Below are 6191 nucleotides of genomic sequence, written 5' to 3' on the forward strand. Positions count from 1 at the left end.
AGCCTCCCAAGTAGCTGGGATTACAGATGTACGCCACTATGCCTGGCTAAGTTTTTGTATTTTCAGTACAGATGGGGTTTCACCATGTTGGCCAGTCTGGTCTCAAACTCCTGACCTCAGGAGATCCACCCACCTTGGCCTCCCAAAGTGCTGGGATTACAGGCGTGAGCCACGGCACCTGGCCAAACTTCCAAGTTCTGATAGCCATCCCATCCCTTCTGGGGTTTCACAGCTCTATTTGGGGCTGAACGTGGCAGATCTCTGGGGCCTCCAACATGAGAGCCTGGGCTTTACCTTCCTGCAGGCAGGTGAAGCCTCCTGACCCAAAAGGTGAGTCGTGGGCAGCTGTTGGGGCCAGCAGTTTTGGATGATGCCACTAGATGGCGGCAGAGAACTGGGCTGTGGAAGCAATCCTTGGCTAGGCTGTGGCAGGGCAGTGGAGCACATAGGATTGGAAAAGGAACCAGGAGGCCCATAAGGGAAGGCTAGAAACCAACAACAGGGCGAAGGAAGCGTCCTTGCCAGCAGCTGGCAGCTTTCCATATAATTTGTGACATAATATGTTCATGGTATAAAAATTTAGGAAAAGAAGGAAAATAAAAAAATCCTATGTTGTCACCATTCAATGAGATGGTCCCCAATAATCCTCCCGCCTGGTATTCACACTTTTGTGTAGTGCCTCCTCCACTGTAGCAGGGGTTGGTCTGTGTGACTGGCAGATTGCAGAGAGGTGATGGCATTGCACGTCTGAGATAAAACCGTGCAGTTTCTCTTTCTCTCTCTCTCCCTCTAGACCCCTCCCCTGCCTGTCTCTCCAAAACCAGTTGGCATGTTCTGAACAGCCTTGTGAGAGGCCCACGTGGTGGGCTTCTTCTGAACCTTCTGCCAACAGCTACATGAGTGGGCCTGGAAGCAGGTCAGCCTTTGGATGACAGCAGCCCTGGCTGACAGCTTGACTGCAGCTCCTGGGAGACCCCGAGCCAGAACCTACCCAGACTCCCTGACTTGCAGAAAGCATCTGAGATGATAAATGTTTACTGTTTCAGACTGCTCTGTTTTGGGATTATTTGTTAGACAGAAAGAGATAACTAATATAGGCTAATACATCCCACCACATAGGTAATACCACTCTTAACATTTTACTATAAATAATTCTGTAACCTTTAGAATTCTTGCAAACACACCACACCCACCCACCCACACACACACACACACACACCCCATATATGCATACATGCATACATTTTCATGTATTTGCTTTCATCTTTTTGTAAAACTGGAACCAAACATGTTCATATTTCTTTTTAAGATTAATATACTTCTTTGAGTAATATTTCTATTGAAGTGTGATACAGACAGAAAAATGCACTAAGCCTAGGTTGGCAGTGTGAGGAATTTTCCAAAAATGAATACACCCATATAACCAGCACCCAAATAAAAATAGTATATACGACCAGCCTGCCGTAAGCCACCTTGGTGCCCCCTTTCAGCCACCCCCTGGCAAAACTAACCACTATCCTGGCTGCTAACCTCTTAAGTTGGTTCTGTGCTCAATTTTTTGAAATGTGCTTCTTTTTTAAAATTAAAAAATTTTATTTTTAGAGATGTGGTCTCACTCTGTCATGCAGGCTGCAGTGCAGTGGCACCATCATGGCTCGCTAGCCTCAGACTCCTGGGTTCAAGTGATCATCTCACCTCAGCCTCCTGAGTAGCTGGGACTACAGGTGTGTGCCACCACACCTGGCTAATGAAACTTGCTTTTTTTTTTTTCTTTTTTTTTTGAGACAGAGTTTCACTCTTGTCGCCCAGGCTGGAGTGTGATGGCATGATCTCGGCTCACTGCAACCTCTGCCTCCTGGGTTCGAGCAATTCTTCTGCCTCAACCTCCCAAGTTGGGATCACCCGTTCGAGTCTCCCACTTAGTGAGGGCCACACATCCAGGATCTAAGGAATTCTGTGTTTCCACAGCTGCAGCCTTGGGTGTGAGTCCAGGTGTCATGTCAAAATGGTATGCTCAGGTGTCATGGTTGTCTTGAATAACCTGATCCAGACCTGTAGGCCCTGATCCTGCAGCCTTGGCAGTGTGAGGGTCATTCTGAGGCATTTCACGTTCTCTGACATGGGCCATAGACTCCACGGGAAGAATCTGTGAAGGACCTTTCAACAAATCCACTGATCCCATCCACTCCACCTGGCGTGGATGCTTGCCTACTTCCAGAACCTTTGGAGGGAGGGAGATGGCATGGCTCTTTCTTGGAAAGTTTGGAAGGCCACCATGGGCAAGAGAGGACAGACACATGCCTCATGTGACCTCACAGGGCAGCCTAGGAGCTGTGACAGTGACAGGGAGACAGGTTTGGCTCAACACAAGGAAGGGCCTTTTGAGGCGCAAACTCCCCTGAGGGGTCAGCCCTCTCATGGCAGTAGCTCAGGGGAGAAGGCTTGGCCTTGGCCACTGGGAAGGCCTCTTTCCTGGACTGTGACTGGTGAGTTTGTGCCTCCCTCTGCTCTGCCTCCTGGTGTGATGTTGTTGGTCCTGGTGGCAGTGAGATGGAAAGAAGGCATTAGAGAACAAGACGGATCTGCCCTTTGAATTTGCTTCTCATGGGGAGGGGGTCATCTCAGTCACTTCATAGTAACCAGCTGAGGCAGGAGGGCACCTGGAGTGATGGATGGGACATGGCTGTGTCCCAACCACCAGCCTGCCTCCACTACGTTCTGCTCAGAATCCACCCTCAGCCATAATACACCACTTACACTTGATTTTCTACACAAGAGATTGTTGGATATAAAATGCTGCAGGAATAAATGCTCAGTGCCGTGAAGTAAAACCAGCACTCAGGCAAAAGTTTAATTTTCTCAGCAAGGCAATTTACTTCTGCAGAATGGTGTCACTTGCGTCAGTCAAAGTCACAAGAGCACAGAGAACAAAGGAGACCAGGGAGTTTTTATCCTTAACGCAGTGTCACTCCCCCATGAGCTGGGGTCACACTGCAAAATCCGAGCTGACCCAATTGGCTACTTGTACATATTTTCCTAAATATAGAAGGGGTGAGGGATGTGAGGTACAGAGGTACAGTGTATGAGACGTGCAGTTTTGGGGGAACAATGGGTAGAGGTCACCAAGGGAACAGATATGAGTTATTGATAAGCACTAACGGGAATGGAGTAGGCTGTTTACGGTAACTAGGGGCAAGGAAGAACAAGAAAGTTGAGTTTGAGAACAAAGGATAAGGAAGTTAACAGGCTAAATCCTTTGAAGAGAAACTCAGAAGGATTTATTGTATCTTACAAGATTATCTTCCTTTTGCTCAAATTCTTGTATCCTTCCCCATTTCCTTGGCCAAACTCAGCTTTAGGCATTCCTCACTCTAGAAAGCCTTCTCTTACTCTTTTCTTTTTTTCTTTTTTTTTTTTTTTGAGTATACCAGTTTATATATAAAAATGTTTTTAAACTTTACTATTTAGATTGTGCTACCATAGAATCTCACACATGCCCTTGGGGCCCAGCTGGCTCTCCCGCATAGAGCTGTTGTCAACGTTAAGAGAAAAGGTAATGTATGGAACACAGTAAGTAATAAGTAAGTGTTGGCTACTATTTTTATCATAGCATTTGGAACACAGGATTGTAATTGTGGCTTTACAGTTCTGTGGAGCAGGAGCTATTTCCAGGAGGCCAGCACATGGCCTGGCATCTGGATACACAGTGTGTTTGCTGAATGCATACACACCTGAGTACAAGAATACATGGATGGAGCAGGCCTTCTCCACCATAGTACAGTTACAGGGTGTCAGGAAGAGCCTTCCAGCCAAACACTTATATTGCATAAAATCCCAATCTTGGAAGAGGAGGACAAGCTGATATTCACAGAGTGCCTGCTCTGGGTGGGGCTTGACACCGCCGAGCATCGACAGATGTTCTATTAATCCTAGGAGATGAGTTTGCTGAGGGTTCCAAAATGTGCCCTGCAGCTCAGGTGAGTACCCGCAGAACAGCACCCTGGATCGTTTGGGGCCAATCTCATCTTGCTTTCGTGCCCCGTCCTGCTGATGGTGAAGGGCTGTGGAAAGCATGGACTTGTCTATTAAAGGTGATTCAGTGTCTTCTGGTTAAAAACTGTTTTTTACACAGGAACAGAAAACCAAATAACACACGTTCTCACTTGTAAGTGGGAGCTAAATGATGAGAACACATGGACACATACAGGGTAACAACACATGCTGGGGCCTGCTTGAGGGTGGAGGCTGGGAGGAGGGAGAGGATCAGGAAAAATAACTAGTGGATACCAGACTTAATACCCACCTGGGTAATGAAATAATCTGTACAACAAACCCCTGTGACACTTTTACCTGTACAACAAAATTGCACATGAATCTCTGAACTTAAAAGTTAAAAAAAAAAAAAACCCAATTGTTTTTTAGGCTAACTCAGGTTCTCTTTGGTAAATGCTCAGTCTTGAAAGTTTTCTCGCTAGGCGCGGTGGCTCAAGCCTGTAATCCCAGCACTTTGGGAGGCTGAGACGGGTGGATCACAAGATCAGGAGATCGAGACCATCCTGGCTAACACAGTGAAACCCCATCTCTACTGAAAAATGCAAAAAAACTAGCTGGGTGAGTTGGCAGGCGCCTGTAGCCCCAGCTACTCGGGAAGCTAAGGTAGGAGAATGGCCTAAACTCGAGAGGCGGAGCTTGCAGTGAGCTGAGATCCGGCCACGCACTTCAGCCTGGGTGACGGAGCGAGACTCCGTCTCAAAAAAAAAAAAAAAAGTTTTCTCCATCCACTCTCCTCCTTTGATTTTTTTCAAATTTTTAAATTTTTTTGAGATGGGATCTTGCAATGTTGCCCACGCTGGTCTTGAACTCCTGGGCTCAAGTGATCCTCCCACCTCGGCCTCCTGAGTAGCTGGGATGACAAGCGTTGGCCATCGTGCCTGGCTTCCTTTGTTTTTTTTTTTTTAAGATGGAGGCTAGAGGAGGGGGAAGCCTGTGTCTTCTCATGGCGGTGGGGTGGAAACCCTTCTGGTCTTCAGGCCATTCTGTGGCTTTCACTGGCTCTTGCTGATGTATCCTACCCTGTGTATCTCCAGGTGTTGCCTGTTATTGCTGAATCTGATGGAGATGAAATGAGTCTCCCTCTCCCCTCGGCCATGTTTGTTGCTCCTGGCCCCGGACTCTGTCATTACAGAGGATTAATTAATCATGAATTAATGATTGTCCTCAATCCATTATTGAGGACCCTGCTTTAGGCTGCCTCCTTGTCTGGACCTCAAGTTTCATGGTCTGTGTGGCTTCTCAGCATCCCTGGGATAGGGTACGTGGGACGTTCCCGGTCTCTCGCACATGCACACTGCAGCTCTGCTTTCACTGATGCGGCTCTGCTGCTCCTGTGCTGTGCCGGAAGTGAGGCAGAGCTCCTCTCTGGATGTTCTCAAAATCTTTTTCAGCCTTATCTGGAATTTCTTCCTGACTTTTTGTTGCCTTGAGTCCCAATTCCCCTGCAAGAGGGTGGGATGCTGGGATGGATCTTTGTCAGGGGCCCAGGTGGTGTCCTCAGGGACTCTAGTCTCATCCTCTCTGAATGTCTCTTTCCGCTGCATATTCAGCCAGAGCCTCTTCATGCCCTCCCTGTTTTTCCTCAGTTTTCTCTCCCCACGGTTACAATAAAATTGTGTGCTCAGATTCTGAGCTTCCCTCTTAAAAAAAATTTTTTTTTAAAGACAGGGTCTCGCTGTGTTCCCAGGCTAGAATGCAGTGGTGCAAACCTGGCTCAGGCTCACTGCAGCCTTGACCTCCTGGGCTCAGGGCTCAAGCAATCCTCCCACCTCAGTCTCTCGAGTACCCAGGACCACAGGTGCACATCACCATGTCTGGCAATTTTTTTTTTTTTTTTGTAGAGACAGGTTCTTGCCAAGTTGCCCATGCTGGTCTCAAATTCCTAGGCTCAAACGATCCTCCTGCCTTGGCCTCCCAAAGTGCTGGGACTATACTTTGATCCATTGCACCTGGATATTCTCTGGATAAGTAGACAGTTTTTGAAATTTAGAAATCCCTTTCCCTTTCCACTAAACTTGGGTTTCCAGATTATTTTCACATGAGAGGTTCAAAAAAGTCTATTTTAATAGTTATAACCAAACTAGAACTTTTTATAGCCAGGGCCTGCCCTCCACATAAAATATTAAAATTATTATAGA

The sequence above is a fragment of the Colobus angolensis genome, unplaced genomic scaffold, assembly GCF_000951035.1.
Source record: "Colobus angolensis palliatus isolate OR3802 unplaced genomic scaffold, Cang.pa_1.0 Scaffold61, whole genome shotgun sequence".
Lineage (NCBI taxonomy): Eukaryota > Metazoa > Chordata > Mammalia > Primates > Cercopithecidae > Colobus > Colobus angolensis.